Source organism: Callorhinus ursinus, unplaced genomic scaffold (genome assembly GCF_003265705.2).
Source record: "Callorhinus ursinus isolate GAN/ISIS: 27379988/994484 unplaced genomic scaffold, GSC_fseal_2.0 scaffold47, whole genome shotgun sequence".
Taxonomy (NCBI): domain Eukaryota; kingdom Metazoa; phylum Chordata; class Mammalia; order Carnivora; family Otariidae; genus Callorhinus; species Callorhinus ursinus.
In genome coordinates this window covers 4,992,918-5,018,122 of record NW_027397109.1, presented here as the reverse complement: position 1 = coordinate 5,018,122, position 25,205 = coordinate 4,992,918, and the positions used below count along the sequence as shown (strand labels likewise).

Here is a 25,205-nt window from a genome sequence, read left to right as displayed (position 1 = left end):
AGGAAACTTTTTGTGAGGATGAAAGTGTTCTAAAACTAGATCATGGTGATGGTGGTACAACTGCAAAGTTTACCAAAAATTTAGAATTTACAATGCCCATTTGAAACACACTGAATCCTTGTATCATGAATTTTATGGTATGCAGTAAAATATACCTCAATAAATCTGTTTAGAAATGTTTACAAAAAGGAACATGGTATGAATTTGGAACCAATATAGACAAGCTATTAAGAATAAACTAAAACAATCTAACTTCATTTGCTTTTTGACAAGGTTACTAGAAGACCATAATCATAGTACATCAAGATTGCAGCATTAAAATTCTTGATGTAAAGGTAAAGAAAGTACTACAGGTTTCTTCTGTATGCCTCTATGCCATTAGACATTTTTATACATTACTTTGATAGAAGACTTGCTTTTCCAATGTGTAAGTGATTTAAGAGTGGGAGGGACAGGTAACTTGACAGCTGATAAAATCATGACTGAAAATGATTTCATACCCATTTATTAGCAAAAAAAAATCAGTTTCACAATGCCAAGCTTTAGACAAAATATTACTGGCAAAAACAACCCAGATCTGGGTTTCTAAATATCACTCTCCAATGAAAGAAACCAGGTTTGAGACACAGAAGATACAAAATAAGCCTGAAACATCTTGTGATGGGACAAAATAAGGAAGTACTTGAAAAAGGATGGGGAAATGTCAAAAAGACACAGGAGCCAACCAGAAGGAGCTCCCAATGGCTAACATTAGGACAATTTGAACAACAAAATAATGGCACTGGATTATAACCCATAGAATAAAATAAATATCTATGAGTTCTTACTGGCATGAAGAAATAAAAGAGGGAAAATTCCTTACAGATTTCAATTAATATAGGCATCTGGGTGGCTCAGTCAGTTAAGTCTTTGACTTCGGCTCAGGTCATGATCCCATGACCCCCATCTTGGGCTCCCTGCTCAGCAGGGAGTCTGTTTGTCCCTTTCCCCCAGCTCGTGCTCTCTCTCTCTCTCTTAAATAAATAAATAAAATCTTTAAAAAAAGAATTTCAATTAATAGATGTAGAAGAAACGAGGGAAATACAAATGTTACATTAAGCAAACATCACAGTAATCACCACTGCAGTCAAGAATGCTGATGAATGCTAAAATCAGAAAGTGAAGGTCTGAGGAGAAACAGCTTAATGACATAGTTTTGAAGTATTTCCAAGATACTTTTCAAATTACAAAGGGAAAATGAAAAGTGGAGAAACCCAAAAGCCATCAGCTTAACCGAGGGATCAAGGTTAATCACCAGCAATCACAAGTAATAAGACACAGTGATATCCTGTACCCCCGAACATAATGCGCTGAGAAGAACACAAGATCACTTTAGTGGTATTCTTGCCAAAAATATATAACCTCAATCTAATCATGAGGAAATAGCATGTTCCATATAAGGTCTATTCCTGTGCTAAGACTCTAGGATTCCAAATCAGTATCATGGCTTCACCAAGATCTCCCTAGGAAGAAAACTACAAAAGATAATAAGAGGTAAGACTACAAGACAGAAAAATTTAATTTCCCAAAACAGAAATAATGGGTATTTTTTTTTTTGCTTTTTGTTTTCTTTTTAGGATTTTATTTATTTATTTGAGAGAGAGGGCAAGAGCAAGGGGAGGAGGAGCAGAGATTGGGACAAGCAGACTCTCTGCTGAGCTGGGAGACCAATGCGGGACTCGATCCCAGGACCCTGGGATCATGACCTCAGCCGAAGGCAGATGCTTAACCGACTGAGCCACCCAGGTGCCCCAATAATGGGTATGTTTTTAAAGGCATATCATATATCACACACATACATATTATCAGATGACTGAAACAGGACTGTCAAATTTTTATAGCATGATATCTTTGGGTCCCATGCAGGATCCAGTGTGACAAGTCTCTCTCCCTTGGGTGCCCAGATAATATAGTCCTTTCTCCTTAAACTTTGACTATAGGAAGCAGCAAACATTTTTCTCCATCTTCCATTCCAGATATGTGCCTTTTCCCTCTGACTTTGTTTTCATTCATTCAATATTAATTGACTACCCATGTGAAAAGCAGGGAACCAAAAGCTGTGGGAGATACAAAGATAAATAAGATTAATCACCTAATGTCTCAAATTGCTTCTATGGTTTCTGATACTTCTAAAAATAGGATTTTTGAAATTTGCCCAGTTTTTCCTTTCTTTTTTTTAAAAAAAAAACAGTGGAATCATTTGCCTGACTCAACTAACTATAACCTCCCTGGAAGCTGAAGTCCCTAAAAGACACAATCCTGACTTTTATGAAAATCACCTCTTCACTTGTCCTTTCACTTTTACCACCCAAGTAAGCATCCCTGAAGACTACGATTTAGTTTTGCTTATTTTATAACTTTATATAATTGAAATCATATACCACACATTCTTTGTGACTGGCTTCTTTTGCTTATTATATTTGTGAGATTTAAACATACTGTGAAATGTAGCTGCCTGCCTCTTTTCACTGTTTTATAATATTTCATTGCCTAAATTAACCACTTTGATCTTTTTTCTTGTTAAAGGACATGTGTTGTTTCTTGTTTGGGGCCATTATGAATCTTGTGAACTTAATGGACATTACAATACATGTCTTTTGGCTCATTATATATGAACATCATCAACACTACAGGGTATGACAGTCCCTATTGCTCTACGAGTTCATAAATGCTTAGTTTTGTCAACCTTTTGGGGTCTAGTTGTTATTTAGTGGAATCTTACTGTGGTTTCAATTTGCATGACCCTGATGATTAATGAAGCTCAACATATTAACATGCATTTATTAAGCATTTGGATTTCCTCTTTAGGGAAGTATCTATTTAAGACTCCTGGTGATTTTTAAAGCTAGGTTGTTGGTCTTTTTCAATATTGATTTGTAGGAGTTCACTACAGATATAAGCCCTTTGTCAGTTACATGTACTGCAAATGTTTTCTCCCATGGTGAGACTTACCTTTTCATTATTTGACCATCTATGTCAAATAGCAGCAAACTCTGTCCACCACCCCCATGTCAATTCTGGCTGACCATCCAAGTTTCTTTCTTTTCTTTTTTTTTTTTTTTTAAGATTTTATTTGACAGACAGAGACACAGTGAGAGATGGAACACAAGCAGGGGCGTGGGAGAGGGAGAAGCAGGCTTCCCGCGGAGCAGGGAGCCCGATGTGGGGCTCGATCCCAGGACCCTGGGACCATGACCTGAGCCGAAGGCAGACGCTTAACGACTGAGCCACCCAGGTGCCCCACCATCCAAGTTTCTATACAAAGTTTCCCTTATTATTTATATGCATCATTAACACATTGTCCTTGATCACTTTCAGGCTACAATGGCAGAGTAGCTGGGACAAAGACGGTATTCCGCTTCCTGTTCAATTTTTGTAAACGTTCCAAGTGCTTGAGAAGAATGTGTATTCTTCAGTTGCAGAATATGCTGTTTTACGCATTCCATTAGGTGAGCTTTAGATTTGAAAAACAGGTTACAGAAATAATTTGAGACCTAGGATAATATTATCTTCTGCCTGAGAAAATTTCTATTTGCTGCTGTCAGGCACTTGGGGACATAAGCAATCTGAATGCAATGTCAGGAAGTTTTATGGTTTTGACAGCCCAGGTGACTGGAAGCTGGGCTGCAGTCCATACAAAGGCTTTCTTTCAGATTCACCTTATGAAGTGTTTCACCTGCAAAAATACCTCAGTATATATTCTAACAGGTAAGGACTTTTTAAAAATAAACCCACAATACTATTATTATACCTTAAAAAAATCCAGAATTTCTTAATATTGTCTAATGCACTATCCACGATCAATTTGCCCTGGTATTTTCAAAACATGTTTTTTGCCAGATTTATTTAAATCAAAATCCAAAGAAAGCCCAATAACTGCATTTGGATGATAGGATTCTTAAGTTCCTTTTGATTTATAATAGTTCCCTCCCGCTTTTTTTCATGTTTTCATTTACAATATTGGATAACTAAGGGGCACCTGGGTGGCTCAGTCAGGTAAGCGTCTGCCTTCGGCTCAGGTCACGGTCCCGGGGTCCTGGGATCGAGCCCCACGTCGGGCTCCCTGCTCAGCGAGGAGCCTGCTTCTCCCTCTGCCTCCGCTGCTTCCCCTGCTTGTGCGTGTTCTCTCTCTAATAAACAAAATCTTAAAAAAACTTGATATCTATTCCAGAATTTCCAGCATTCTAAATATGATTTATTGTGTCTTCATGGTGTCATTTAAAATATTTACCTATCCCTTATATTCCCTGTAAAATGGTAGTTAGAAAAGCTTAAATAGATCCAGGTTCAATTTTCTTTGGTAAGACTGTATCTTAAGGGCAGGGCTATCTACTTCCAGTTGCATCACACTGGGAAGGATATAATGTCTGCTTGACCTACTTTCAGTGATGTCAAGATTAATTAATGGATCTAGGTGTCACCAGCCTGATCCATCCAATACAAAGTTCTCTATCGACTTTTTACCTAGTGGTTCAGGAAGCTATTAATCATCTTTGCTGCTAGATACTACAAAGTATTGATTTTCCTAATTTCAACATTCTATATTTATTAGCTCTAATTGTTCCATATAGAAAAACTCTCCATTCAACTAGTTACCCTGAAATATAATTAGTTTAGAAAAGGCAGAATAATGTTTAATTCTTTCCCTTTAAATTTTTCAGAGAACAAGTTGGTATCCTACCAACCTCTGGAGTTTACCAATAAGTTTTTTGTTTTTTTTTAAAGAGCAATATTATGAACACAGAAAAGTTTATATATCTGATGCATTTCAATCCATTTCAATTATCATTCTCTTTGATGGTCAAACTACCTTTGACTTCTGTATTATTTTCACATGACCCCAGCAGTCTTTGATTAGTTCCCTGTTTTCAGGCATAACATGTCTTGTGCCTCAACCAAGCAACTCAGGTTTGTTTCTATGGGAAATAGCTTGTAAAGATTGCAGTCTCTTTGGTGTGGGAATTCTCTACCACCTTGTGAGCTCAGCAGTGCCTTCAAAACGGACTTTTTCCCCCTATCCAGTTTTTCTAATTGTCCTTAAAAGAGGGTTGGGCTGAATTATCCAGTCTGTCAATCTTGTAAACAGAAGTTCTTCTTCAAATAAGTAAAGCAAAAAGCATAAGGAAACAGACTAATCGAAAAATCTGTGAAGGAGAGTACCAAAAAGTTTTTTACAGACAGCTTCCCTCAGCTGTATGTCATAAAAAGAAAGCCTAGTTCAGAATAATCAACTGGCTGTGACAGAATTCAGAAAAGCTGCAGGACTGGAGATTCAGATCTTGGTTCAGAGTGGTTTTGTTCCTGAACCCAGAGGTTGGTTCCAAAGGTAGTTTTCTTAATTCATCAGCTTAAGAATCTGCAAAATATCACCCTCACGCTGGACTAAGAGCAAAAGTAAAAGTCAATTAGGAAGCAAAACAGAAAATAACCATTAACAGGCCTAATTAGTACGTTTAGGAGTGGCGGCAAAATGAGGAGCCAGGTAACACCCACCAACACACTGTCTGGACGCTAAGATTCTTACAGACTGTAATGAACAAGTTTTTAGTACTCCAAATGCTAAGTGTATGTATCTAAAGCTGATGTAAGAAGGGAAGGATCCTACAGAAAAAAAAGACAAGGGCACCATTCTTTCAAGAACCTTTAGGATTCTCTCCCTTGAGCAGCAAAAATAGTCAGGAACTCCTTTGTTAGATGGCTAACATACAAAAATATATGAGATTCACTATATGACTTCAGCCATTTTTGTTCCAGTCTCACACACAAGAAACAGTATTAATGGATCTTTAGTAAAAAGCATACCCTTCTGCAGTTGAGTCTCAGATGAGCCCACAGCCATGGCTCACCCAACCCTGACTGCAGCCTTGTGAGATCCTAGGCTGGAGGATCAGGTAAGCTCTGTCTAGACCCCTGATCCACAGACACTGACATAAGAAATGTATGGACTTTCTTAAACTGCTAAATTTGTGGTAATTTTTATGCAGCAATAGATAACTAATATAGTACCACAGGTTAGTACAATGCCTAAAAAATTTACTATGTATTTCTGCTAACAGCTTGGAAAAAACACAGGACTGAGAATCAGAACCTGGTGTAAGTCTTGATTCTACCTGAATAACCTTTCCGTGCCTCGAGATTCCTTACCTATAACCAGGGATAAAACCTGCCCTGAGAATAAAAGAAAATGAGTGAAACATTGTGAAAGTTATAAAGCACTAAATAAACCCAAATCCAAAGGCTTCTAGTCAATAGTTCTGCTACCATCATCTCTCACCTGGGTTATTTCCATGGTCTCCTAACTTGACTCCTAGTGTTTGTCCTGAGCTCCTTCTGTACACAGACGCCTAAGTGATCCTTTTAAACTTAAGTCACTTCATCTCACTCCTCTGCTCAGAATCCTCCAGTGACTTTGCATCACATGTGGAATAAAAGTCCATAATGACCACGGTCAGACATAATAAGTCTTTTACTGTTAATAAGTACAGTATATTGCACCTTAGCAAGATTCTCAATTGCAGTACCTTTAACTCACCTTTACAACTGAAATGGTAATGGAAGTCAGAATAGTGGTGCCTTGGAAGAGTGCCCTTGGAAGGGGTAACAGTGACTAGAAAGAAGCACAAGGGTGCTTGTGGAGCTCTGGTAACATTTCATTTATTGATTGGGTGCTGGTTACAAAGTTATATTTATTTTGTGAAAACTCACTGAGAATATGCTTTTTATTTTTTTTTTAAGATTTATTTGGGGGGAGGAGGGGGGTGGAGAATCCCAAGCAGACTCCCTGCCGAGTATGGAGTGCAACCTGGGGCTCAATCTCATGACCCTGAGATCATGACCTGAGCCAAAATCAAGAGTCAGATTCTTAACAAACTGAGCCACCCAGGCACTGCCCCCCCAATGTATATACTTTTAATCTGTATACTTTTCTACACGTACATTGTTTTACATTAAAAAAATGAATGAACTGGATTAGAATCTTTGATCCCCCCACTTACTGGCTGTGTAATTTCTAGCAAGACAGTTAGTCTATCTAAGCTGCAGGTTCCTCATCTTAAAAAGAAGTAAAAAACAATAATACCTATCCCATACTATTAAACTGATAAATTAACAGAAAAAACAGAGTTAAGCACTTAATAGCATGCCCGGCCTAGTTTAAATACTTAGTAAATGTGCCACCAATAACAATAATCTCTTGATTTATGGAGAAGGAGCAAAATATACGTTTTAGAGTAACTGTTAAGATATTATTATTGTTATTACTACCACTAGTACTACTAGCAGTAACAATGAGTCCAATGCATTTAAAAGATTAAATTTACTAAGCAAAAATAACTACATACCAGATTGCACTCATGTTCAGAATTACACAGTAACCACTAGATACCACTTTCTGTCTCTGACAACAGAGACCTCCCCTCCGCCCATCTCTAAGTTAGCCAAAACCTTGTTAGAACAGTGCCCTCTCTCTCAGGAAAGCAAAGTCAGTCAGTCTCCATGGGATGTGGATTTTTTTTTTTTTTTAGATTTATTTATTTTTAGAGAGAAAAAGGAAGAGAGAGAGCATGTGGGGGTGAGGGGCAGAGGGAGAGGGAGAATCTCAAGCAGACTCCCCGCTGAGCATGGAGCCCGACACGGGGCTCGATCTCACGACCCTGAGATCACGACCTAAGCCAAAATCAAGAGTCAGACGCTTAACCAACTGAGCTACCCAGGCGCCCCAGAATGCGGATTTTAAGAGCACGGGAATAACCGAATAGCAGAAGAATGAGATAGGGAAGGGAAGAACAAGGGAGGAATCCTGATGCTAGGAACAGGCCATTTTAGAAAATGTTTTTTATACATTAATAACCTTCTGACCACTTTTGGTCAAGAAGTTTGTGACGTATCAGTACTCTTTCTTCTCCTTTTAGATGGCATTTTTACAATGAGAAATCTTACTGATTCTAAAGTTGATGTAATTTGACTACTTAAATTTATATTAAATCCATTTTGTTCCATATTACAACTAATAAAGCTTTAGTATAATTTGGAGCACGCACATTATATTCTCCTCCATACCCTACCCACATTCTCCCAAATGTGAATAAGAGTCAATTGTTCATCCCTATTTGTCAAAAGCCTTATAAGGGATGAGATAGTCTCTCCCTCTCTCCGTGAAAACATACTTCAGAATTACCTGCCTCCAGCGTTTCCATACAGTCTAAAGCCAATTTAAAAAAGATCACGAGGGTGGATAACCGGCCCTCATCTGACAATGAAAGACAGAGCCTAAAAGAAATACATAAAAGTTTGAAGGAGAAAAAAAGCAGGGGAAAAAAATCCTTAGGCCTCAAGGCTCTTCTCTAAATTCAGAGGCAACAGACTTAAGACAACTGCGGATATGCCAGACAAGAGGCCCCAACAAGGAGGAAAAGCAGCCAGTGCTCAAATATTCAAGCAAGCAGCCACTGCAGACCCACTGAGAGGACAGGGAGCACTGCGTGATGCAGAGCATTATGATGCCCACACCGTGCAGCAGAGACATCCAGCAAGCAGGGGCCAGACATGCTGTGTAAAATCAAGCCTTTTGGGGTTTTTTTGTTTTTTTACATCTCAGAGTTTTCTTTCATTTCCTCACACAGAAGCACATTACGTATGTATATTACCAACTCTTTCATAGTATGCTATTTTGAAAGGCAATACAAATGTATAAAATAACTGAATGGAGTTAACTAAATTTGATGTATTATTTACTAAAAAAGGAAAGTTGGTTTTTTTTTTTAAGTTTACAAAGGTAAGAAGTTAAAAACATAAAGATGAAGGGTAATTTTGGGAAAGGAAACAATACATCATTTAGTGTACATGTGTGTTTAAACAAAATGGACTTTTATTTCGGTGGCCGTGGGTTAGCTGAGTTCCTTTAAATAGTTAGGGATTTGCGAAGCGCAAAGCTCATGTAACGTAATCTGTGTTTTCCGCAAATCCCCATCGGTCTACTTACTTAAGAAACCCATGCTTCCTGGCTGGATGCCGGCATGCCAAACCTGCCCAGTCGTGCATAGTTTTATTTCTGTTACTAAATTAGGAAACCAAAGCGGGCAATGTCTGGGCCAACAGCAAAGAGAAAAGGCTCGGCATCATTAGTCGGCTTGTCTTCTTAAAAGCTAGATCATTATAAGATATTTAATTTTTAATTAGAGATACCAAAGTAATTTAGCCTAATAAGGAGCAATACTAAGAAATAATTAAATGAAGACAAAGGGAGAAATACAAACGTTTAACAAAGTATTCTTCTGAATAGCCTTAATGATGTTGAAAATAAACTACTACCATTCAAGGCTTAATGTCTCAATGATGGATACTGAAATACTACCTTATTTTTTTAAGCAGTGAGGAAGAAATAGGAAGTTATTCATCACAATTTTTACAAAGATCTACTAACATACTTTATGTAGAGCACTGTTTAGAGAAACTAAGTGGAGCATTCAGAGACCTGAGTAAAGGAACACAAAGCAGGATTTCAAAAGAACAAAATCACTTTGTTTATTTACAAATTTTAGAATGACAGAAAAATATAGAAGGGAAAATCCAATTTTCCACATTCCAAATTTCACTTTCCCCTAATTAGCATATCAGGGTGTTTCAAAAGACGATAGTTGTTAAATAACATTCCTTAAAGTATTTTAAACACACCTGATACTTTCTCAAAAGCTAAAGCTTGACTCCTAAGGGTGCTGGTAGAACTTTAGTTCTTGCAATATCTGAGTGATATTTCTTATAAACATTTTGTTAAATATTGAGACATTTCAAAGTAGTATTTATTTTACTTTAGTTCCTTCTATGCAAGAACTTAAAAATTTAAATATATGCTATAAAATCTATATTTTATATGGATGAAATGTATATAAATACCAGAATTTACACATTTATAGAAAGATTAAAATTTGAGCACTATAATAGGCCCTGAAAGGCTTGATTATAAAATATGACTTAAAAGAAAATGATGTTCGCAGTTTACTTCCCAACCTTAAGTAACATAGACTTTTATATTTATAAAGAAGCCACAAAGAGAACTCTTCTAGTAACCATCCTAATTGTTTGGTATCCTTTCAACTAATCTTTTTACACATATTTCCATGATTTTTATTCAACAATGAAATGCATTTAGGTAGTCTGGTGTGAGACAAAACCCTGAGTCTTTCTCTTCTTTTTGCTTAACTCCCATCACCACGATCTGGCCATCAGTGAGGAGCAGAAGCAGGTCCACAGGGGTTGGACAAGCAGAAGCAATCTCCCTCAGTCTCAAGGCATCCTTCAATTGTCCATCCTACTGAAGTCACAATGCAAACCATGTCCATCTGGCCCCCTTGTCTGGCCCTTCACTGTCCCTATATTATTGATAAGAGGCACAATGCTGCGGGAGGCACAGTAAAATTAGAGACACAAGCTTCAAGTCATAAGTTACATAAATAAAAAGCAAGTAATAGATTGATCAGAAATTATACTCAAAAGTATAATAATCCCCATTGATCAGTGCAATAAAAGGTCTTCCAGGCCCTCATTTTTACCTCCTTACTGCAACATAAAGAAACATGTATATAGATGAAATACCCAAAAAGAAGGAAAAATTGATTTTCTCTGGTTGTAAAAAATCAATGAAATTTATTTTTCAAGAGAAATTTGAAAAGAAAAACAACAAAACTGAAAGACCTACATGGTATTTCCAAACTTCCTATAGAGTTACACTAATCAAGCCAATGTGGTATTGTCATAAGGAGAGACATAAAGACTAACAGAACATTAGAAATCAACCCATATGTTTACAGACAACTGATTTTCAACAAAGTTACCAAGAAAATTCAACAAAGAAAGGAAAGTCTTTTTAACAAATTGTGCTGGAACAACTGAATATCCCATATATAAAATAAAAGAACATGAAGGGGCAAGCCAAAGACTAGGAGAAAATATTTATACATAATACCTCTGATAAAGGACTTGCATTCAGACAAGAGGAGGGTTGGCAAACTTGCTCTAAGGGGCCACTTAGTAAACAATTTAGGCTTTGTGAATCATAGAGTCACTGTCACAACTACTCTGACACTGTAGCACAAAAGCAGCCATAGACAATATGTGTATGAATGGGCACGGCGGTCTTCCAATAAAACTTTATTTACAAAATCAAGTGGAGGGTCAGATTTGGCCCATAGGTCAGAGTTTGCTAACCCCTGGTCTCTAACATCTCCTTCCAGGTTAGCTGATTCTCATTCTATGAGAGCAATTTCACAACTCTGTAAGTTGTAGATCACTGATAGCAATGTAAAATAATCCTTGTTTATAAACACAAAAATGAATTATTTCCCATGGAGAGACAACCCTCTGTCCCTGTGGAGAAAACCAGCTTTGTTCCCATTTCAATATTCTTAATCTCTAAATGTTCTGTTCTTTGCATCCTCCTTTGAACTGGTTATAATACCTTAGCAGTCTCCTTATTAACAGGTTAAATTAAAGGTTTAATACATTTTAAAATTTTTATATCTGTATGGAAATCACGATCTTACCTTTTTTTTGTGAAAACTATCCTTTAACATCAGAACATATTAAGAACTCTTAACAACTAATAATAAGAACACAAACAACTTAGGGGCACCTGGGTGGCTCAGTTGATCGAGCGTCCAACTCTCGGTTTCCGCTCAGGTCATGATCTCAGGGTCCTGGGATCAAGTCCCCTGTTGGGCTCCCCACTCAGCAGGGAGTCTGCCTGTCTCCCTCTCTCTGCCCCTCCCCCACCCCGCTCGCTCTCTCTAAAATGGATAAATCTTTAAAAAAAAAAAAGAACACAACAAAATTGAGCAAAAGATTTCTAAATAGATATACTTCACCAAAGAAATGGCAAATAAGCACAAGAAAAAGATATCGTCTTAGTCTGTTCAGGCTGCTATAACAAAATACCATAAATTGGGTGGCTTAAAAAACAACAGAAATTTCTCACTGTTGTGGAGGCTGGGGAAGCCGAGATCAAGGTGCTGGCAGACCCAGTGTCTAGTGAGGGCCTGCTTTCTCATTAACACCTATTTTCTCATGGTGACCTGACGTGGTGGAAAGGGTGAGGGAGCCTTCTTGGGCTTCCTTGATAAGGGCACTACTCTCATTCTTGAGGGCTCTGCCCTGATGACCTAATTACCTCCCAAAGGCCCCACTTCCTAATACCATCATCTTGGGGGTTAGGATTTCAACATATGAAATTTGTGAGGACATAAAAAGATGCTTAATCTTCAGTTACTAGGGAAATGCAAAATAAAATCATAACGAGTTGCTACTATACAGCTACTAGAACAGCCACAATAAAAAGACTGAAAATACCAAATGCTGGCAAGGATATGGAGGGACTAGAACCCTTATACATTGCTAGCAGGAATGTAAATGGTATAGCCACTTTGGAAAACAGCTTAGCACTTTCTTTCAAAGTGAAAAATATAGTTAATCACACAACCCAGCAATTCTACTCCTAGGCATTTACCCAAGAGTAAGGAAAACATTTGCCCACAAAAAGCTTGTGCACAAAGCTTCACAGCAATATTATTCAGAACAGCCCAAATTAAAAACAATTTAAATGGTCAATCACCTAGTGAATAAACAAAATATGGCATAACCATACAATAAAATGTTACTTAGCAATAAAAAAAACCCAAACTACTAAAACACGAAACTGTATACAAGAACATTATGCTAAGTAAAATAAGCCAGACACAAAAGGCTACATATTACATGATTCCATTCATATGTAATTTCTAGAAAAGGTGAAACTATAGAAAGATGAGCAGTTGGCTGGGGGTAAGAACAGGGGCTGGTGACAAACAGGAACTGGGGAACTTTTGGGGACAATGGACAAATTCTAGAACTCGATTGCGATGAGGGTTCCTCAACTGTGTACATTTAAATAAAATTCATCAAATGGAACATGTAAAATGGTAAATTTTATGCTGTGTAAATTATACCTCTATAAAGATGTTTTTAAAAAATCAATGGGCAGTAGTTTAAATAAATTAGTAACTCATGCCAGGAACATTACTGACATTGTTATAAAGATTAACAAGATACTACTTAGAGGACTTTAAAAAAAAGTGATGTGGAGGAAAACAAGTTGTGTACGGGTCACACTTTGTAAATTGATTACACAGAGAGCTCTGGAGATAAGGAAATCAAGGTGCTATTTCTTGCTTTAATGTTTCTATATCATAACTTTACAGAGTTTCTGACTTAGAAGTAGTTAGAAATTTAAACTACCAATAGGAGATAAACAGACATGATATACAAATGCTCATGCCTTGTATTATGTCATGTCTTTTAGCATCAGAAACAGATTTTTGACACTCACTCCATGCCCTTCATAAAATGAAACCTGTTAGCATTAGCATAAATTTAAGAATGTTGGATTTTAGTGGTAGAAGGTATATTAGAACCCATCAAGTTAAAACTACGTACCACGCCGAGTAAGAAAATGGAGACATAGGGATTCAGTGACATTAAGTTTATAGGCTTTTGCTTTATTGAAAGTTCACAGTTCTTAAAGCTCCATGGAATTCTAACTGTAGGAAATTCAAATAGCTTTAGCCATAAAGTCCAAAAGCAATTTCACAGGATATCATAGGCAAACCAAGAGCATTCAAATAAAATAGACACAATGATTGGCACTTTAGAAAAAAGTTCTTAAGTACAGAATAGGTAAAATTGTGCTAACTGTCGAATTACAAAGCTGATTTGATCTACTATGTTAAGAATCTCAAAAGACAAACAGACTAAAACTTTCATTTTTCTCTTTCGTTTAAAATTAACAGTATTCTATAGTCTATATTTAATATATCACTCACTAAATGTGATATAAATTTTTGGTTCTTAAATTGCTAAATAATTCAGGGATTTGATAGGTGTGAAATATATTTTCAATTATGCCACTGGATCATTTCACTTTAAGTGAACAAAGCATGGAAATTTATCTCTGAACAAGAGCAGCTCCTCTTGTGTGTATACAGACTGTAAGACAATATTCCATGTATATAAGACAGTATTTGTGACTCTCCACTGATTATGCAGAAAAATTAGTAAAGAAAAGTTATCTCACATACTCAAATAGGTAATATTCAGTCACCTAGAGAGAGCAGGCAATATGAAGAACTGCACCACAGAAATCATAATTTGGGTTTGGGATATATACAACAATATGCATAATTGTGCCTACTTTTTGAAAATGTTTTCCAAGCTATATTTGCTCTGCTTTAGAGTAAACATCCTTTTCAAGTCATGCAAAGAGAAAATCATAAAAATATTTCTTTGGTTACTCAACTGAAGACTTAATAATTCAATTTAATCTTATTCGACTTATAAAAACTTAAACTTTCATTCATGAAAATATACATTTAAATTTTAAAAGGAGGCAAAAATGGATACGGGAAAAAAAAATTCTGAGATTAAACATCCATGTGTATCTTTCAGCTATTATTTCCAATAAACTCGATTATTTCAACATTTTACAAAATGACTATAAAATTATAGCAAAAACTCGTTTAAGGACAACAGATTCGTGTTAAGAACCTAAATGTATAAGTAAATAATATGACTTCTACAAAACCTGCTGTTACTCCCAAAAAAATAAATACTAAGACACTGATACTGATACTGTAAGTTCACACTAAAGTAATGAATGCCAAACTTTTGAAACTAAAAATAAAAAAGTCATCAAAACAAGACCTGCCAGACTTTCTCTTTCAGAATGTCAGCAAATCTAGTGAAGAAACAGAGAATATATAAAACCAGCTAATGGACATTCATTTTTAAAATCCTTTGACACTTCAACAGCCACAGTTTTGACTTCAAGTTTCCTCATTTACAAATAAATACACAATGAAAACTAACACAAGTCGTTTAAAAACAACATATCTGCGTACGATTTTGATTTTTTTAAAAAGGAATAGGAGGATTAAACAAAGAACTGTGATGTCAATTGTGTGTCGGGGAGTTGGTAACAAACCATATCAAACTAAATTTTAATTACTTCTCATTACATCAACCCTTGGCAAATCATAAAGCTTTTCATTTACTAAAACAATCATTACCTTTAAAATTACTTGTACAGTAGACAATATGACTTAAAACCTTTAACAGGTTAAAACAATGTAAAGATGAAGTAAGCAATGAGTATGTTCAAATAAAATATGAAACAAAATAAAGGTTTTATACCCTGAAGACAATATTTTTAGGAAATACCTATTCAGCATATAACCTATATTCTACCAGTTAGTTTTTCTCCACAATTATATACAGTTTGACCTAAAACAGCATATTGAAATCAAGGTAAAAAAAAAAAAAAAGACAGCTATAAAATAACAATGAAAATATAATCTTTTTAAATGTATCTATTTTATAACTTGTCTTTTCCAAGACTGGTTCACAAATACAAATCAAATCGCAAATACAATACAAATTAAAATATAAAAAAACATATTTAATGCTCAAAAGCTCTTTAGTAAAAATGAACTACGAACCCCAAGTTTTGCCAAGATATCAAAGCTATGATAGAAATTACTCACACTACCTTAAAAGTACTGCAAGTTGATTTATGTCCAAAAATAACAATTCAATCTCTGAATTCCCATTAAGTTGTGCCTAAAAAAATACATTTTATAAGTTCTCAGTAACATTCACTCCAAAAGATTAAGATCATTTATATTCATCAGCTTTTAATACCAATTCCTGGTATTCATGATAAACATATGGTTATGAACCCATTATGGGCTTCTCTCACTGCAACCACAACACTTTTGGCAAATTATTTAAGTGGAGCATTTTAACTGCCGAAGTCATTTTTCAAATCTGTAATTTAGAAAGATAATCCCAAAAGGAGTGTGTGTGACAGACTAGGAGTTGAATATATTGCAGAGATAAAACAATGGGAAATACTCGAATCCAAATCATTGGATCCTGAACACCACTTACACATCAGCTCAGTCTCTCAACGTTATGCATGACTTCTCCTTAAATCCTCTTCAGCTGACCTCTGCACTGTCTCCACGGCTCCCACCAGCACCATGCTCATAATAGACCATGGTGGAGAAAATTAATTGTACACAGAAAGGGAAGAATAACAGTACTGCATGTAAAGTAAATTTGGAAGTATTCCCCTTGGGATTTCAAATTGGGTCGCTGCTATTATGATGTTAGCTGCTTTTAAATCTTTTCACAAAGGAATGGACCATGGAAAGGAATTCAACATGCCTTAGCCAGTAGTATGATTGATGGGAGAGGCTTTCCAAGTCTGAAGGACTAACTTTTCTCCTTTTGCCTTTTTTTAAAAAGTATCATCACAATGAACTTTTGTTTTTCAGATGCTTGGCATGTGTTCCGCCAATTCCCTTCACATCTTTCCTAAAAAGGAGTACTTTCTGTATTAACTTGATACTGAAAAGGACGCATGGTCCAGAAAACAAAACTTTTTTTCTTTTAGAAGAATCTTAATGGCCATTTTTATTCCAAGGTTTTTGCCCAATTTTTAAACCTTGGGAAAGTTTGTAAATAAAACTTTAAAAGTTTTAGCTCCATTTGTAACCAGATTGTACAATATGTAATAGTATCAAATATAAAAATATTTTTTCTGAGAAATCCATGCATTTTAGTATACTGAGATAATGTTATGTAAAAACCTGAATAAAAAATCTTTATGTTACTATAAAGTAATATGTATTTAGCTATGGTATAAAGTTATCTTACTAATAGAGTGTTATGTGTAACAAAGATACTAATAAAGTAATTTATATGCCTATAAGAGACAATGAAAGAACAGATTGTGAAGATGAGTTTAGAACTCTGGTAGACAATTTATTCAATTACCCCGTGGTCATCTAGCAAGCTGAGGATGGGTAAATTGTTAGATTTTATCCCTCTGTCCATTAGTTGTCAAATAGGTAACTTAACCACTCTGTACTGTACCCAGATAACTCAGTACTAAACACACTCAATAATTCTTTCTCTATCCTGTCTACTCTCTTCCTTGAAAGTACAAATATTAGCCTAAAGTATTAGACAATAAAACATCATAAGCTCCTTTGAAGTCTGGGTCTAGATTTTGTGCACCTTCACCATTTCCACTTCCTCTAGTACATAGCATGGTACTTTGAACCAACAAATATTTTTTGCTGGGCAGATGAAACAGTAAGTCAGTGCCCCAGGTAATCTAGATAACCCTACAAAATAAAGTCTATTTATATATAATGCTGACCATATATATATATATATGGCCTGGTGACACCAGAGGGGTGCTCTACCAGAGATTAATTATTTAGATTCTTTATTAGTGAAAAAATGTGCTAGCTAGTTAATTTACCAGCACTGATGTGGAATCAGTGAAAAGCTGAGTCTCCCTAGGAGGGTAAATTACCCCCAAATTACTATGGTAGCCACCAAGGAGGGCAACAGGGGGTGAAGAGCCATGATAATTTGAGGGAAGGGGGTACAATAAGATCCTTTGTGTTTTGAGGATTCCCTCTGAGTTGATCTCTGAGTGGCAGGCACGAAGAGATGGCAATGAAACCAGGGCTGCCCCCATGTTCCTGAAGCCACCCAGCATCCCTAGAAACTAACCCAGGGAACGCCAGTGTGGATCACCAGTGACCAGTCTATACCCACAGGAACGGGGTCGGCACTTCTGAAGAAGCACTACAGCCTGTGCTATCATCTGTCAGAGTACGCCAATGACGTCTCAACAATCGGGGTGTGAGCAACAGTGGAAGCCTAGCATGACCAGGCTCCATTCCTGCTGTGTGCTCTCCAGGAAGAAGGCTGATCTGTTCCTCCCTGCCTCCACGTTAGACCAATGAGCACAAAAATTTCAGAACAATTTAGGTGGCGACAGGACGGGTCTAAGAAGAGATACTAAATTTCATTTCAATAAAGCAATGAGAGGCTCAACTAGAAGAAAAACACATTTTAAGAAAAAAATAACAAACTTGACCATACTTGAAGGCTGAGTTTTTGGAACAATTCAGGCTAGTTATATGTAGCACATATTTCTGTGTTTGAGTATTTTATTTTTGCAGACATATGTGTTTTTGTGTGCTTTCACTATTTTTTAAAATTTTTATTATTAAAATACAACATAGACTGCTTTAATGTTTTTAATTTGGACTAAAAGTCTTTCCTTTTTTGGTATGCAAAACAACTTTCAGGGATAAAAAAAAATTTTTTTTTAAATAGGCTGATTTTTATGCCAGATGTCAGCAACATCTTTTCTGACTCCTGGTTACATTTTGTTGTTTGTTTATTACCACAATCTTCTCTCATGGGAGTTTACAGCAAATCACAAAAGCATCAGGCTTCTGTTGACTATCAAGAGTGAGCGGATGCTTCTAATATCCACTGGCCCTTGTGGTCTTTACCAAAGGGTGAATCACAAAATGTTTGGCAAGCAGCTCTGCACTGATGGAAATCTTTCCTTAATATTCCTTTATTTGCAAGTGCATGGTATTTGTCTTCCTAATAAATCACATATATAATTTTACTTGATCAAGTTAGAAAAAGTCTTTGGAATAAAATGAGTTTAAATTTGTTCTCTAACAAATACTCTTCCAAGTAGAAGGCAACATATAAATGTTTAAGTGGTATGTAATTCATATATATGAAAGCATGCAGGTTAGCAATCAGATGAGAAATCAAAGAACATGTAATGGACTCCCACTTCCAAACATGACAGGGTCACTGACACCAGACTTGCTCCCCACCAAAATACAATAAAACTACTCAAAAACAGATGAGGCAACTGTGTTCAAGCAACAGACTGGAAACACAGACCTTTGATCCTTGAAGAGGTGAGTCCTGTGTTGGAATGTGGCTTTCTGCCAAGGGGTGCACTCTGGGCCACAGCACAGGGAAGTGGAACCCAGGCGGAGCTCAGCAGTCTCAGAGAGCAGAAGGACCAGAGATCCGACCTGGAGAGCTGAAGCAGCCGGAAAATGTAGGACAGCGGAGCAAAGGGGACAAAACTGTGAGGTGAAAAAGTGCTTAATCAATGGCATACTGGAGAGAGCAAAAGGAGTCAGTGAGCAGAAGACAGATCAGCAGATGTATCATGCAACGTTCAGATCAAGAGGAAAAAAATTGTTTTAGAAGAACAAAGCCTCAGTGACCTGTGACACAATATCAAACGATTTCATGTGTGTGACTAGAGCTCCCAAAAAAGAGAGGAAACGGGGCAGAAAAATATCTGAAGAAATAATGACAGAAAACTTCCCAATTTGGGAATCAAGAAAACCCCAACCAGGATATTTTTAAAGTCCTGCATTGTGGCACATCCTAAACAAACTGCTAACAAAAGATAAAGAGAAAAATTTTAACAGAGCCATAGAAAAAGATATTATATACAAGGTAACAATGATACAAATTGCAACTGATTTCTCATTAGAAACAATGGGGTCAGAAGACAATGGAAGGTCACCTTCATAAAGTGCCAAAAAGAAATCCTGTCAATTGAGAATTCTATATCCAGAGAAAATATTCTTCAAAGATAATGACAGTTTTGCATAAAGAAAACTGAGATAGTTGATTGCCTGAGGACCTGCACTACAAGGAAGGACTTCAGTATGAAGAGAAATGATACCAAAGAGAAAATACATCCACAGGAAAGAATGAAGAGCATGGGTAATAGTAAACATCTGGGTTAAAAACAAAGAATATCTTTTTTATTACCTTGATTTCCTTTAAAGACAATTGACTGTTGCAAAATTGACACTATATTGTAGAGCTCATAAACATAAAGGAAAAATACTATATAAGAACACAAGGAGGGTAAATGGAAGTATACCACTGGGAAGAGTCTTAAAATTTATATTAAGTGGTACAACATCCTAAGTAAATTGTAATAAGTATATATATATGAAGACATATATCCATAAAAAGCCTTACACAAGAATGTTTAATATTAGCTGTATTCATCATAGTCCAAAGTTAGAAGAAACCCATATGTCCATCAAGAGGGAAATAAATATATGAACTGTATATTCAAACATTTGAATACTACCCTGCAAATTATAGAAGAATGGACTACAGATACATGTAAGGGAATGGATGCATCTTGAATATATGGCTCCACTTATACTATGTTCAACAGCAGATCCCATTAATCTGTGGTCACAGAAATCAGAAGAGTGTTCACCTATGGCAAACAGACTGGAAGAGACATGAGAGTACTCTCTGGGGTAATGGAGATGTTCTATATCTTGACAAAGATGCTGATTACATGGGTATATACATTTGTCAAAACTCAGAATTGTACATCTGTGCATTTCACTATATGTAAATTTTACCTCAATTAAAAAAACTATAAGAGAAGACAAAAATATGAAGAACAAAAATTAAAAGAAAAATACAAGAGGGTCTTCAAGGATAACTGTTCAAGTTCAGTGTTGGGTATACGGGGATTCATCATTCTATTGTCTACTTTTGTATTTCGAATTTTCCATAATAAAAAGTTTTTTAAAGGCAAAGGCAATAATAATGTATTAATACATTTAAGTTAATGTATTGTGCAATGTATTAATACACAATAATATTTTGTATATTTGAAATTTACTAAGAGAGTAGATCTCAAGTGTTCTCAACACACACAGGGTAACTGCAGGAGGTGATGGGTATGTTACTTAGTTTCATTGTGGTAATCATTTCACACTGTATACACATATCAAAAAAACATGTTGCATACTGTAAAAATATGATTTTTATGTGTGAAAAATAAAGATCAAAAGTAAAAATTTTAAATATCACAGTAAAAAAAATATTCATTTAACCTTTCCCTTATGGAATTTGGATACAAACCTACAAAACTCATTGCCAAACAAAATACAAAGTTATTAAAATAGTAACTTTTTAAAAGGGGAATGAGGCCTGCTCAGAAAAAGTACTTCAAGATTCCAAAGTTCTTATACCATAAACCATGACTCAATAATTTTAGCCAGGGAGATTTTTTTTGAGTGATGATTATTTATTCTTCTTGGAACCAGTTAAATCCATATTATTAAATTAGCCTTATCTTTCAGGCTGGATTATGGACTAAGTTAGGAAGATATTTAAAGCAGGTGTATCAAGAACCTTTCTTCAGTCCAAGGTGCGTGTCTGTCCAAGTTTGTTGGAGCCCCACGCACAGATGACTCGGAGCTACCCCTTGGGTGTTCTCTGGTCAGTGCTCCGCTGCCAGTATCCGTACCTCTGGGGCTGAGGCTTTCTCTACAGAAGGCTGCTGCTCCACCACATGTGTAGGGACAAGTACCCCCTCATCTAAGCAACTCTGAACCAATACTTTTTGGGAGCTGATGTTTAAATGCTTAGGCCTCTTAACACTTGAGCAGGATGATTCCTTGTGTTTTACACAGGATTAAGCTCTCAGTGCCCACTATGGTGGCTGGTGGAGGAGTTTAGAGCGTGCCACCCCAAAATATGCCAGTCTAGCATATTAATTATTTTGAGTTAAAGGCGCTGAAAACTGGCAGATGAAGAAGGCACTTTGACCTTCCCTTCCTAAAAGCACAAAATAAAATTCCCATGTAAAAGGTGTCTTCCCTGTACCAGGAGGAAGGAAGACATTCTTATCACCAGAGATGGAGAGTAGAGGCCAAGGGAGATCTTACCAACCAACCTTGTTAAACAACCCTTACATTCCTAGTCACTGTTTCACAATTAACTGCCCTAAGCCAAACCCCTCTGTCTTACCACATTTTCACAACTACAACTCTTTGTCCAACCTAGTGTATAGGTGTTTGGCTTTAACTGCTTCTTTGGGTCTTCATTTCTCTGATAAAACTTCCTTTGCACAGGTAAAAATTACTAAATAAAATTTGTATACTTTTCTCCTGTTGATCTTTTTTTTTTTTTAAAGATTTTATTTATTTATTTGAGAGAGAGAGAGAGCACATGAGAGGGAAGAGGGTCAGAGGAGAAGCAGACTCCCTGCTGAGCAGGGAGCCCGATGCAGGACTCGATCCTGGGACTCCAGGATCATGACCTGAGCTGAAGGCAGTCGCTTAACCAACTGAGCCACCCAGGCGCCCTCCTGTTGATCTGTCTTAATTCTCCTGCTGATCTGTTAGTTAATTCTTGGGCCCAGCTGGAGACCCTAAGAGCGCAGAGGAAAAATTGTACCTCCCCTACACGGGCTTAGTAACATACTCTAATCTGTCTCTACATTCCTCTATCCTGTCACCACTTCACACCAGTGTTCTCTGTTCTTCCCAAAAAACTACCTGTGCTCAGTGTGAGGTGGTGGTGGTGGGGAGAACATCTAAGAAAAAGGGTGCAAAGAATGTTGTAGAGCTATCTTAATAAGCACAGAGCCTATGGGCCTTAAGGACACAACCAGTGATTGGGATACTAAAGAAAACTTAGTAAGGGTCTGCCTCCATCTTCTCTCTGTGTATCTGCTTCATCTTTCTTCCTTTTTTCTGTTTCCCAGTCTGTATGGCTACTTCCCAGCACCTCACAAGATTACACAGCATTGTGCAATAGCCCAGAGAGAAAAAGAGACTGATTTTCTTTTTCCCATTTCCCCTGATGTCTCTTACTTTCTTTCCTTTTCCCCCACCAGCCTCTTCCAAAATTCCCAGGATAAGAACTGTTCTGTTTGCATCAGGTACCTACACCAGCACTAATCAACTGTAGAGATAAAGCCATGTCACAAGGAAGGAAAAAGGCAGTACATTCAAGCTAACAGAATGGGGAAAAGGGACATCCCAGAAAATGGGTCCCATCCACATGGCTGCTACCAGGTAGATACTGGCAGACAACTCAACAGAATCAACCATATGAGTCATGCATGTGGTTGAGAAACTGTTGAAAATACTCGACCTTCGTCACAGCAACAAGGACATACTCATAAATATCAAACTATGTGCAAATTTCAGGGCATTCATGAAACCCCTAAAATTCATTCTTAGAGCCTAATCTTAAACTCTCTATATATGCATCTGGATTTTTCAAATGTTTCAGATTTTTCAAATACTGGTATAAAATTTTTCAAAATTTTAAATATTGAGAATGAAATTATATTCAAAGGTTTTTCAACTACAACAAATGCACATAATGAAATGTTAAGTCTTTCAAGAAGTAGAAGTCTATACATAATAGCCTGGACTAGGTAGAAGGGGCTAACTAACAATCAGATATCAACTGGAGTCTATTGTCATCAAATAGAGATAACACGGGAGTCCCTCACTTTTTTTTTTTTTTTTTTTTTTTTTGCTACACTTAGACTACTTTCCCATTTTATATGCCCAACATGATCAGAAACCTGGGGGATATGTACCTAGCCCCTCCCATTCAAATCATAACATATGAAATTACCTCATAGAGATAAATAAAGTGAATCAAATAATGAGTAAGGTCTAGTCCACTGCTACTGATGATGGCCTAGAAAGAAAAAAATCTATACACGGCTCAGTCAAAAGTTTCTATTCAAAGTACAGCTATTACTGTATATAATTTTACCCAAAACAGACAAAACCAAACATATACAACAGATGAAAGCTATGGAAATAAAACCAGCAGTAAATGCTTAAAATCTATTATGTAACACGTGAGATATAAATTAAAAATTAGAAGCAAGCAGTCAGAAAACCTATACCCTTCACTGGTCATTAGGAAGTAGTCAATGATATTAGTAGCACATCCTTAACCTCTAAGAGTATATAATGGAAGGAAATGACCACATTCTACCACAAAATGCTCTTATATTACAGGAAAAAACAGAATAAAAGAACAATGGTTTAACAGAAGTGTATTTCTCATATGCTCTTTAATTATATATAAAAAGGGGCTTCTGAATACAGTATTATATCCATGTATCTTGATTTTACAAGAGATCTTGAAGTTTCATATATGAAAATACAAAAACCCAAAGTATTATCTTTACTGATACATTTCCTAGGCAATCTCCAAAAGAGAATCTAATTTCCTGAGTATCTGAATATATAAACTTGATGAAAGCTAGAATGATAAAACACCACTCACTGAGCCTGATTTCATACAATAAACTCTAAAAGAAAGATCAGACTCCTACACCATATTGAAATTTTTGTATTAACTATCGTTGGAAAATGTAAGACAGTAATTATATAGGGTTAAAGAATTTTTTAAGCAGACTGTACTATTTTTGTAAACAATATTGAACCTATATTATTAAGGCCGCACATAAAGTTTAAAAATTAATGAGTTACTGTGTTTCACTTAGAAATGTTTGTATTTAAAAGACTTTAGAGAAAGTCTTTTTTATATCACAAAGAAATATTACAGACTTTTTCATTCATGGGTTAAGCATGAGTAGTTTTTATCATTCTCATGTGACCCTGAAGTTCCACAGCAGGTAGTAATTTGTAATTTTGGTTGAGTCACACATTTCACCTGGATACACTAAGAGACTGGTTGGTGTTCCTAAGTTACTAAGTAGAAATAATCTTCGACAATGTGACATCTGCATTTTTCTCTGCTCATTCTTGAATGCAAAGTAACTTTCATATAATATTTAAGGCACAAGTTTTTTTATTTTAACATACTTCACCTTTTTTTTTAAATATGGTAAATGACATATGACAGAATTTGCAAATGTGTGGATTCACAAAGGAAGGCCCCTTTATGCCCCTTGTAAGAAAGTCAGTGGGTTTAATGGTAGCTCAGGAGAACGCAGAATGTCAGTACTATACATATATACATCACATTCTAGGAGGATGTTCAGTAGGCAGAACTGACAATTAGTTCTAGGATTCAAATTTAAATTCTACTATGAAATTCTAGTAAGATTAAATCAAAATTACTGTACATCATTTATCTCACTAGAGAATGACAGAAAACACTGTATTTCCTTTTTGGGTACTAAAATGATTACATCATGCAAAGTTCATCTAAACTCTCTTATGTAAAATATCCAGAACTGAATTACCTTTTTGTACAAATATTTCACCAGAGGAGTGACTTGAAGGGGCACTGATCGCAATGCATAATTGTAGTAATTGTAGCTAAAAACATAAATGCCACCTTTTTATGTCCATATCAGGTAAAAGACCCTTAGACACATTTCACCCACATTCTTTAGTTTCATCTTGAAACAAATGGACCATCCCATATCACAAATACACCCTAAGCTCACTGCCTAGACATACAGC

General features: G+C 36.2%; 1 protein-coding gene and 1 long non-coding RNA gene across 7 annotated transcripts in view; one reads left to right on the top strand and one right to left on the bottom strand.

The window, feature by feature from the left end:
• LRRC28 (leucine rich repeat containing 28) overlaps nucleotides 1-25,205 on the bottom strand; it is a 160,289-nt gene that overhangs the window by 96,648 nt on the left and 38,436 nt on the right. The gene's annotated exons all lie outside the window — the stretch shown is intronic.
• Nucleotides 8,560-25,205, top strand: part of LOC112839987 (uncharacterized) — a 44,248-nt gene continuing 27,602 nt past the window's right edge. For both annotated transcript variants that reach the window (XR_012375260.1, XR_012375261.1), the window contains exons 1-3: nucleotides 8,560-8,671; nucleotides 21,096-21,163; nucleotides 22,637-22,817. This is a non-coding gene — a long non-coding RNA (uncharacterized lncRNA). The remainder of the gene's footprint in view (nucleotides 8,672-21,095; nucleotides 21,164-22,636; nucleotides 22,818-25,205) is intronic.